Source organism: Pongo abelii, chromosome 5 (genome assembly GCF_028885655.2).
Source record: "Pongo abelii isolate AG06213 chromosome 5, NHGRI_mPonAbe1-v2.0_pri, whole genome shotgun sequence".
NCBI classification, from domain to species: domain Eukaryota; kingdom Metazoa; phylum Chordata; class Mammalia; order Primates; family Hominidae; genus Pongo; species Pongo abelii.
In genome coordinates this window covers 34,963,230-34,975,012 of record NC_071990.2, presented here as the reverse complement: position 1 = coordinate 34,975,012, position 11,783 = coordinate 34,963,230, and the positions used below count along the sequence as shown (strand labels likewise).

Here is an 11,783-nt window from a genome sequence, read left to right as displayed (position 1 = left end):
TTTTTGTATATCAGTTACACCTCCATAAAGCTATTAAAAAATAATGGTATCGCCACTGCACTCCAGCCTGGTGACAGAGCGAGACTCCATCTCAAAAAAAAAAAAAAATGGTATCATATTGAGGGATCCTTTTGCCACCACTCTTTTCACTCAACTTTGTAGTATTTACTCATGTTGCCACATGTAGCTACTTCAGCCAATTTAATTGGTGTAGGTGTTTCATTCATGACTATATCACAATTTATCTTCCTTTACAATATCACATTTTCTATATATTGGACATTCAGACTGCTTCCTACTGTTTGCTCTCATAAGCATTGTTGCAGTGTACATGTTTTCAATTTAAAATAAAAATTTTTTTGAGGCAGGGTCTTGTCCTGTCACCCAGGCTGGAGTGTAGTGGTGCAACCACAGCTCACTGCAGTCTCAACTTCCTGGGCTCAAACGATCATCCTACCTCAGCCTCCTGAGCAGCTGGGACTACAAGTGCATACCACTATGCCTGGCTAATTTTTTGATTTTTTTTTTTGTAGAGGGGGGGTCTCACTATGTTACCCAGGCTGGTCTCAAACTCCTGGGCTCAAATGATCTTCCAGCCTTAGCCTTCCAAAGTTCTGGCATTATAAGGGTGAGCCACCACACCTAGCTGCAATATACATTCTTATATGTCTTCTTGGGTACACGTGTGAGAGTTTTCTAGAGCATATACCTAGAAATAGAATTGCTGGGATGTAGGGAAAAACGCCTCTTCAACTTTCCTAGATACTGCCAAATTGTGGCTGTGCTTAGTGGTTGTCCCAATTTTCACTTTCTCAGTAGAAAATGAGCAGTTCTCTGTCTCTCCACTGTTAGCAATACTCATTAATGTTGTCAGTTTCTTCATCCGTCAAAGGGAAATCAATATCTATTCCTAAAGGTCTTCTATAAACAAATGGAATATCTGGTGAGATGTTGTTGCCCCCGCCACCACCACTATGTGTTAGACATCATGCTAAGTGCTTTACATACATTCTCTTATTTCAGTCTCATTTTTTTTTCTTTCTGAGATGGAGTCTTACTCTGTCACCCAGGCTGGAGTGCAATGGCGTGATCTTGGCTCACCTCCACCTCCTGGGTTCAAGCAATTCTCCTGCTCAGCCTCCTGAGTAGCTGGGATTACAGGCGCCCACCACCATGCCTAGCTAATTTTTGTATTTTTAGTAGAGACGGGGTTTCACCATGTTGGCCAGGCTGGTCTCGAACTCCTGACCTCAAATGATCTGCCTACTTCAGCCTCCCAAAGTGCTAGGATTACAGGCATGAGCCACCGTGCCTGGCCTAAGTCTCATGTTAACTATAGAAGGCAGGTATTAGGAAACAAGACTTAAAAGGGGTAATTAATTTATCTGATGTCACATGACTGGTAGGTGACAGGGTAGGATTTGAACTCAAGTCTGTTGGACTTCAAGGGCCCTTTTGTTGCCCCAATGCTGAGCTGCATACATAATCTGTAGAAACAGCACTACATCAACTTTTTGTGTTTGTTTTTTTTGGACAGAAGCAAGAATATTATTAATATTATACTTTAATTTTACATCAACAATGACACTGTGTAACCAATAGCACAAGGAAGAGGTAGTGGAGAGAAAAGATGGTCTGGCTTCCTGTTCCTTAACTAGCCTTGACTTTAACAGCAGAGCCTAAGCAAACTAGAAGCGCCTCACCTAGCCTCTTAATGAAGTGGGAAGAGGTGGGAATTGGAAGTCAGAGGCTCAGAACTTAAAGAAGGCTGATGGCAAGCCTGGGGAGAGGCCTGGAAATGAGGGAGGGGCTTTGGGCTGTGAGGAATCCCCTAGCGCAGGTCTTCGGCAGAGAACATGCCCCTGGCCCTGCCCAGGATGGATTCCTTGGCAATGTCATATGGGTGCTCCTTGGAGGGGATCTCCAGGATGACTGGAATGGGGCACTGATGGGTATCCAAGGTGTGCCACACCATCTCTCTGATGTACTGGTTGATGAGGATGATGCCAATGTTGTCCCGTTTAGAAACTGCCGGAAAGTGTCTTTGATCTCACTGATGGTTGTATGCTTCTCCACCACCAGGAAATTGGGATGGTAGTTCTGGTTAAACTCCCCTATGCCACCCAGCAGGAAAGCAGTCACCGCGTCCTGGTCTCCGAACTGTCTTTTTAGATGAGGAGTTGAGAACTGGAATGTACTTTTGTGTACATGAAAGTTATAGAGCTTGGCCGGGCACAGTGACTCACGCCTGTAATCCCAGCACTTTGGGAGGCTGAGGCGGGCGGATCACCTGAGGTCAGGAGTTTGAGATTAGCTTGGCCAACATGGTAAAACCCTGTCTCTACTAAAAATATAAAAATTAGCTGGGTGTGGGTGCGGTGGCTCACGCCTGTAATCCCAGTACTTTGAGAGGCCAAAGCGGGCGAATCACAAGGTCAGGAGATCAAGACCATCCTGGCTAACACAGTGAAACCCCGTCTCTACTAAAAAATACAAAAAAAAATTAGCCGGGCATGGTGGCGGGCACCTGTAGTCCCGGCTACTTGGGAGGCTGAGGCAGGAGAATGGTGTGAACCTGGGAGGGGGAGCTTGCAGTGACTGGAGATCGCGCCACTGCACTCCAGCCTGGGTGACAGAGCAAGACGCCGTCTCAAAAAAAAAAAAAAAAAAAAATTAGCTGGGCTTGATGGTGCATGCCTGTAGTCTCAGCTACTTGGGAGGCTGAGGCAGGAGAATCACTTGAACCCAGGAGGCGGAGGTTGCAATGAGCCCAGATTGTGCCACTGCACTCCAGCCTGGGTGACAGAGTGACAGCCAGTCTAAAAAAAAAGTTATAGAGCTCAACTAAAAGTCTGGCGCTATGTTAATATGGGAGAGGTTGGGAGTGAGTGGGAGGTGTAGACAAAACAAGGTTGGCTGTCAGTTGATAATATTGAAGCTGGGTGATGCTTACGTGGGAGTGCATATACTATTCTATTCACTTTTTTGTTTGTTTCTTTGAGACAGGGCCTTGTTCTGTTCACCTGGGCTGTAGAGTAGTGGTGTGATCATAGCTTGCTGCAGCATCAACCTCCCAGGTTCAAGCGATCCTCCCACCTCAGCCTCCTGAGTGGCTGGAACTACAGCTGCACACCACCATACCCAGCTAATTTTTTTTTTTCTGTAAAGTTCTATTGAGTTAGTAAAATTTCCTTTTTCTTTTTTGTACAGATGAGGTTTCACCATGTTGCCCAAGCCGGTCTTGAACTTCTGGCCTCAAGCAATCCACCTGTCTTGGCCTCTCAAAGTGCTGGGATTACAGGCATAAGCCATTGCACCCAGCTTACTTTTTTTTTTTTTTTTTTTTTTTGAATAGAGTTTCTCTCTGTGCTCAGGCTGGAGTGCAATAGCATGATCATAGCTCACTGAAACTTTGAACTCCCAGGCTCAAGTGATCCGCCCGCATCAGCCTCCTGAGTACCTAGGATTATAGGCATGTACCACCACAACTGGGTAATTTTTTAATTTTTTTTTTTTTGGTAGAGACAGGGTCTTTCAGCCGGGTACAGTGGCTCCTGCCTGTAATCCCAGCACTTTCGGAGACCGAGGTGGGCAGATCACCTCAGGTCAGGAGTTCGAGACCACCCTGGCCAACATGGTGAAACTCCATCTCTACTAAAAATACAAAAATCAGGTGGGTGTGGTGGTGCACACCTGTAATCCCAGCTACTTGGGAGGCTGAGGCAGGAGAATCACTTGAACCCCCGAGGCGAAGGTTGCAATGAGCCCAGATTGTGCCACTGTACTCCAGCCTGGGAAACAAGTGCTAAACTCTGTCTCAAAACAAACAAATAAATAAATAAATAAATAAATAAATAATAAATAAAATAAAAATTTCCATAATAAAAAGGGAAAATATATTTTTAAAAAATATATTTTTAAAATATAATTTTTTTAAAAAGGTCTAGCATCGTGTTTAATTATATATTTACAGATTTAGGTATTGAATAAGTTTGGGTCTCTGATGTGAAAATCAAAACTTAGCAATACAGCATCTTTATAAAACACTTTATAGTTGGCAAAATATTTCCAGACTTTATCTCACAACTACTCTCAGAGGTAGATGGAGAGTACATCTGAGATGATAATACTCCATTTCAGAGAAAAGAAAAGAGAAGTTCAAAGCAGTAGATCTGGGACTTTAACCCAGTTTTTAAACATGGTCAGTGATCTGCTCCTTTTATTCAAAATAGTTACAGCCCTATGCTTTTTCTGATTATAAAAATAAGGCTGGGAAACAGTGAGACCGTATCTCTACTTAAAAACAAACAAACAAAAAATGTAGCTAGGCATGGTGGTCTGCCCCTGTAGTCCTAGCTACTCATGGGGTTGAGATGGGAGGATCTCTTGAGCCCAAGTGTTTGAGGTTACACTGAGCCATGATCATGCCATTGCACTCCGGCCTGGGTGACGGAATGAGACCCTGTCTCTAAAATAATAATATATGTATATAATTTTAAAACAATTTAAACAAATTACAAAGAAGAAAAATGTGACCTCACCACACAGAGATAAGTATTGTTAACATTTTATTATTCTTCAAAATTTTTTTTTTAATTTTTTTTTTTTCTAGACGGAGTCTCTCTGTTGCCCATGTGATTCTTCTGCCTCAGCCTCCCAAGTAGCTGGGACTACAGGTGCACGCCCCCATGCCGAACTAAGTCTTGTTTTGTTTTGTTTCTGACAGAGTCTTGCACTGTTGCCAGGCTGGAGTGCAGTGGCACAATCTCGGCTCAATGCAACCTCTGCCTCCTGGGTTCAAGTGATTCTCCTGCCTCCGCTTCCCAAGTAGCGGGGACTACAGGCACAGGCCACCATGCCCAGCTAATTTTTTTATTTTTAGTAGAGACAGAGTTTCACCATGTTGGCCAGAATGGTCTCTATCTCTTGTCCTTGTGATCTGCCTGCCTCGGCCTCCCAAAGTGCTGGGATTACAGGCGTGAGCCACCATGCCCGGCCTGTTTTAAATTTCTTTTTACAAAAATAAACATATGACATAGTTTTGTAATCTTCTTTGTCTCTTGAACAATTATATAGTTTAAACATGTGCCCGTGTCAATAAATTCAGATCTGCATTTATTATATGGCACTCTTGTAACTAATTTAACTGATCTCCTTTTGTTAAGCATTTAGATGGTTTCCAATTTTTCAAAATTATGAACAATAGCAAAGTAAACTTTCTTGTATCCTGGCTCATTCATTATTTCCTTAGGATTCGTGACTGGGAGTGGAAAATCTGGGTCAAAGCATTTAAAAGAATTTTGCTACATATTGCCACCAATCTCAGAAATTTATGGATTTATATTCTCAACCATCCAGTGGGGTTTTTTTCCCACCAATTGATAGTTGCTTTTCTTGAGACAAATGGAATTCAAACACGCCAGTGAAAATACAGGGTTTAATTTGCTGACTTGTAATCAAGTTGAACTATTGAGCAAACCATTAATAAACAATTAACTGTGTTTGCTTAAAGTAATGATCTTCTGCTGGGCTCAGTGGTTTATGCCTGTAATCCCAGCACTTTGGGAAGCTGAGGCAGGAGGATCGCTTGAGCCCAGGAGTTCAAAACTAGCCTGGACAACAAAGTGAGACCTTGTCTCTACCAAAAATCAAAAAATTAGCTGGATGTGGTGGCACGCACCTGTGGTTCCAGCTACTGGAGTCCAGGAGGTGGAGGCTGCAGTGAGCTGAGATCATGCCGTTGCACTCCAGCCTGGGCGACAGAGTAAAAGCTTGTTTCAAAAAAAAAAGAAAGAAAGAAAGAAAAGAGAAGAAAAGAAGTGGTAATGACCTTCAAGCTTTAATGTGCATTAGAATCACATGGTGATTCCCGGGCTCTATTTCAGACACACTTGACTTATACTGTAGGGGTCTGGGACCCAAGAATGTGCTTTTTTTTTTTTTTTTCGAGACAGAGTCTTGCTCTGTAACTCAGGCTGGAGTGCACACTCTCGGCTCACTGCAACCTTCGCCTCCCAGGTTCAAACGATTCTCGTGCCTCAGCCTCCCAAGTAGCTGGGATTACAGGTGCCCACAACCATGGCTCATTATTTTAATTTTTATTTTTAGTAGAGACGAGTTTTCAACCATATTAACCAGGCTGGTCTCGAGCTCCTGGCCTCAAATGATCCACCCACCTCGGCCTCCCAAAGTGCTGGGATTATAGGCATGAGCCATTGCGCCCGGCCAAGAATGGGCTTTTTTTTTTTTTTGAGATGGAGTTTCACTACTGTTGTCCAGGCTGGAGTGCAGTGGCACGATCTTGGCTCACTGCAACGTCCACCTCCTGGGTTCAAGTGATTCTCCTTTCTCAGCCTCTCAAGTAGCTGAGATTACAGGTGCACACCACCACACCTAGCTAATTTTTGTATTTTTAGTAGAGAAGGGATTTTGCCATGTTGGCCAGGCTGGTCTCAAACTTTTGACTTCAGGTGATCTGCCCGCCTTGGCCTCCCAAAGTACTGGGATTACAGGCATGAGCCACCGTGCCTGGCCAAGAATGGGCATTTTTTTTTTTTTTTTGAGATGGAGTCTCACTCTGTCGCCCAGGCTGGAGTGCAGTGGCATGATCTCAGTTCACTGCAAGCTCCGCCTCCTGGGTTCACCCCATTCCCCTTCCTCAGCCTCCTGAGTAGCTGGTACTACAGGCACCCGCCACCACACCTGGGTAATTTTTTTTTTTGTATTTTTAGTAGAGATGGGGTTTCACCGTGTTAACTAGGACGGCCTTGATCTCCTGACCTCATGATCCGCCCACCTCAGCCTCCCAAAGTACTGGGATTACAGATGTGAGCCACTGCGCCCAGCCAAGAATGGGCATTTTTAACAAGACCCACCTGCTCCCAAGTGACTGTGATTTAGGGAATTAGACTCTTGAGATACTAGCTTAAGGATACACAGATCAATAGGTCAATAGTGTGCTGATTATGGACCTGTTTAGCTTTTGGCCACGTGAGGTCTGGTGAGAGAAAGGAAATATTCACTTACCCCTCTAGTCTTGGCCTCTTCCACCTCTTTCTGTCTCTGTCTCTCTGACACACACACACACACACACAGAGACACACACACAGACACACACACACACACAGAGACACACACACAGACACACACACACACACTCTTTTGTGGAGGAAATGAGCATTTTACTTTTGAGGATGCCTTTACAGCAGGCTGCTATTGTCAGTTACAAAGAGTTGCTTTCTAGTGATTACTGTTTAGGGCTTTCTGTTTTGTTCTGATTTGCTTTCTTTTTCAAGCAGGCATCTTCGATGTTCCTAACCAGTTAAGCACCTGACAGTCACTTGATTTTTCCTTTTCTGTAGAAACTCACTTTAAATCATCCCAGAAGTTCTGCAGTGTGAGATTCGAGGAGATTGGAGGCAAATGAGTCCAGTGAAATTCTACGGGGCCTCTGAGAGGAGGCCCCTGGGTCGTCATCACTTGTTAGCATGGACCTTCAAAATTCAAACTGGCTTTCCAGGCATTTTCCTTTCCAGGATAGCTCCCCTTTGCCTAGCTTCAGGAAACAGCTTTTAATTTTCTCCTTGAAGGTCTATTTTTGACACAAAGGCTTCATTTTTCATAGAACCCTGCAGCTTTTCTATGTTTGGAGGCCTGGCAAAGGCGTCAGACATGTGACCCTCCTAGGCAGGTCTGCCCTTGAAAAATGTATGCTAAGGGGAGGGCTGAGGCCTTCCTTGCTCCCTGAGGCCTCGCGCCTACCCAGATGCCTGCCTGGGCCCACTGCCGAGGGCCCTGGCCAGCTGTCACATGTCCAGCCAGAGCAGCACTACCCACGCATGTAGAGCCGACCTGTGTCTCATCTTTCCAGGGTCAAGTTCATGCAGACAATTTATTTTTCTGATAAGTGACTCCTATTACTGGGAAACGACCAGATGACTGCCATTTATCCTTTAAAAATATATATATATAATTATTCATTCACAGACATTTTCCATTTATGCCAAATGTTTATCTCTACCACATGCAGTATACTTCATGGTAACAAAACCAAAGGGCCACGTAAAAAACAACACTTTGTTGAAATATAATTTACATATAATAAAGTTCACCCATTTAAAGTGTACAGTTTGGTAGGGCTTGGTGGCTCATGCCTGTAATCCCAGCACTTTGGGAGGCCGAGGTGGGTGGATCACTTGAAGTCAGGAATTCTAGACCAGCCTGGCCAACATGGCAAAATCCCATCTGTACTAAAAATACAAAAATTAGCCGGGCGTGGTGGTGTGTGCCTGTAATCCCAGCTACTTGGGAGGCTGAGCCTGGACAATTGCTTCAACCTGGGAGGTGGAGGTTGCAGTGAGCCAAGATTGCACCACTGCACTCCAGCCTGTGTGACAGAGAGAGACTCTGTCTCAAAAAAAAAAAAAAAAAAAGTGTATAGTTTGATGATATTTGATAAATGCATATACCCATGTAACTGTTACCACAATTAAGATATAGACCAATTCCGTTAACCCAACCCAAAAGATCCACTCATGCCCCTTCCCAGTCAATTCTCTGGGCCCCCTCCAAGCTTCCCTGCACCACAAGGCACCACTGGGGTCACTTCATCACTATAGCTCAGTTTTACCTATTCTTGAACTTCATATAAGTGGAATTACACAGTATATATTCCTTTGTGTCTGGCTTTTTTTGCTCAATATGTTTCTGAAATTCATCCGTGTTGCTGTACCTATCAATAGTTTACTCCTTTCAATTACTGAGTAGTATTCCATTGTATGGGCATATTACAATTTGTTTATCCATATGCTTGTTGATGAACATTTAGGTTGTTTCCATTACTTGAATACTGCAAATAAAACTGGTATGAATGGGCCGGGCGCGATGGCTCACACCTGTAATCCCAGCACTTTGGGAGGCCAAGGCAGGCAGATCACCTGAGTTCAGGAGTTCAAGACCAGCCTGGCCAACATGGTGAAACTCCATCTCTACTAAAAATACAAAAATTAGCCAGGTGTGGTAGCACATGCCTGTAGTCCCAGCCACTTGGGAGGCTGAGGCAGATTGCTTGAACCCAGGGGATGGAGGTTGCACTGAGCTGAGATCGCACCACTGCACTCCAGCCTGGACAACAGAGCAAGACTCCATCTCAGAAAAAAAAAAAAAAACCTGCTATGAATGTTCATGTATAAGTATTTGTATAGACATATGCTTTCATTTATTTTGAGTAAATAGATAGGAGCAGAATATTTGGGTTTTACAGTAAGCGTAAGCATATGCTTAACTTTTAAAGAAATGGGGCATCAAAGCATGATGTAGACTGATTTAAAAAGGAAATAAAAAGAAATGGGACAGTTAAAAACATCTCATTTTTTGTTGTCAATTCTATATTATACGTCAAGAATGTCAACTCCTATTATATGTCAAGAATTCCAGCTTTCTATTCTTGTGGTTCATTTGGAAAGAGAACTGTTTTGAGTCAGAAGTCTGGGCCAGGACCCCTTGACCTCAGGAGTTCAAGACCTGCCTGGGCAACATAGTGAAACCCTGTCTTAAAAAAAAAAAAAAAAAAAAGAGTCAGAAATCTGGGGCTTGGCCCAAGTAGCTTAGTTCTAGACCTGAATTTTGAAAAGAGGGTCATTTAGCTTTTTCAGAGCTTAAATTCCCTAATCTTTAAATTAGGGCTAATAATTTCTTATGACAATCAGAAATTGGAAGTAGTCTCAAACTTCATCAACAGGTCACTGGTCAAGGGAAATGTATCCTTAAATTGGAATACTATACAATCATTAAAAATAATAACGGAGCTGGGTGCAGTGGCTCATGCCTGTAATCCCAGCACTTTGGGAAGCTGAGGCAGGAGGATTGTTTGAGCCTAGAAGTTAAAGATCAGTTTGGGCAACATAGTGAGAGCTCATCTCTACAAAAAATTAAAAAATTAGCTGAGCTTGGTAGAGTGTGCCTGTAGTCCCAACTACTCTAGAGGCTGAGGTGGGAGGATTGCTTGAGCCCAGGAGGTCAAGGCTGCAGTGAGCCATGATTGTGCCACTGCACTCCAGCCTGGGTTCCGAGACCCTGTCTCAAAAACAAAAACCAGAAAATAAACAAACAAAATTAAAATAAATATAAATAATGACATGCATATATATTTACTGATGTGGAAAGCTGTTGTCAGCATACTCTCAGTGAAAAAAAGCAGCCTAGAAAGGCAGAGTATGATCCCATTTAGTCACATTACACAAATGGAGAAACAGATGAAAAACATATTTACTCAAATATTAACAGTGGTTATCTCTGAGTAGTGGGATTTAGGGTGATTTTTACTTCCTTTTTTTACAATTTCTATATTGCTTAATTTTAGTTGCAACAATAATGTATGAGTCTTTCAAAAATAATAAAGCTATTAAAAAATAAGCCAATGTAATTTGTTTTTCCTGAGAATGAGATAAGAGAATATATGGATATATTGAAAAACTATAAGGTATTACTAGTGACATGGCCAAAGAAAATAAAACATTAAAACAATGAAAAAATAAGGAAGGCCGGGCATGGCAGCTCACGCCTATAATCCCAGCACTTTGGGAGGCCGAGGCGGGCGGATCACTTTAGGTCAGGAGTTCGAGACCAGCCCGACCAACATGGAGAAACCCTGCCTCTACTAAAAATACAAAAATTAGCTGGGAGTGGTGGCACGGGCCTGTAATCCCAGCTACTCGGGAGGCTGAGGCAGGAGAATCACTTGAACCCAGGAGATGGAGGTTGCGGTGGGCCGAGATTACACCATTGCACTCCAGCCTGGGCAACAAGGGCGAAACTCCGTCTCAAAAAAAAAAAAAAAAGAAAGAAAAAAGAAGGAAAAAAGTCAACTGTCAAGTGTTACCTAAATTTAAGGTATTGGTATTTTTTTTGTTTGTTTTGTTTTGTTTTATTTTGTTTTTTGAGACAGAGTCTCACTCTGTTGCCCAGGCTGGATAGCAGTAGCACTATCTTGGCTCATCGCAACCTCCGCCTCCCAGGTTCAAGTGATTCTCCTGCCTCAGCCTCCTGAGTCGCTGGTATTACAGGCGCGTGCCACCACTCCCAGCTAATTTTTGTATTTTTAGTGGAGGTGGGATTTCGACATGTTGGCCAGGCTGGCCTTGGCCTCCCAAAGTGCTGGGATTACAGGCATGAACCACTGTGTCTGGCCAAGGTATTGGTATTAATATTAGTATTTATTAGCTTAGTCTCCTCTAAAAGGATCTTGAAAATCATCAAAGTAATCCCATAAAAGAAAGTAATGATGGCTCCTTACAAACACAAGTAGGCTGAACACAGTGAAAATGTAAAATCCTTAGGATTGAAAGAGGCCGGGTGCAGTGGCCCATGTCTATAATCCCAACACTTTGGGAGGCTGAGATAGGAGGATTGCTTGAGGCCAGGAGTTCAAGGCCAACCTGGCCAACATAGCAAGACTCTGTCTCTATTATAAAAATAATAAAAATTTGAACATGGTATTTAAACTTTTAATTTCTATTTCCTGATCTGCAAATTGGAATAATAATAATAATGATCTCGTTTTGTTGTGAAAATTAAATGAACCAAAGTACTTAATGTGATGGACTCTGACACATTGGAGAGTTCATTAAATATTTGTTCCCTTTTTTCTCCTTTTCTTTCTTAACTTTACCTGAGATGCAGACAGCAAGATGTTGTACACATTGGAACCCAGTTCGTAAAAAAGAGTGAAGAGAATGATTATAATAAAATGGGAGAGGCTGTGGGTTTTTGTTTTTGTTTTTTTA

The 11,783-nt window shown here is 42.9% G+C and overlaps 1 pseudogene; it reads right to left on the bottom strand.

The window, feature by feature from the left end:
• Positions 1-1,831: 1,831 nt before the first annotated feature.
• Positions 1,832-7,476, bottom strand: LOC100440812 (V-type proton ATPase subunit F-like; annotated as a pseudogene).
• Between the last annotated feature and the right edge of the window lie 4,307 nt (positions 7,477-11,783).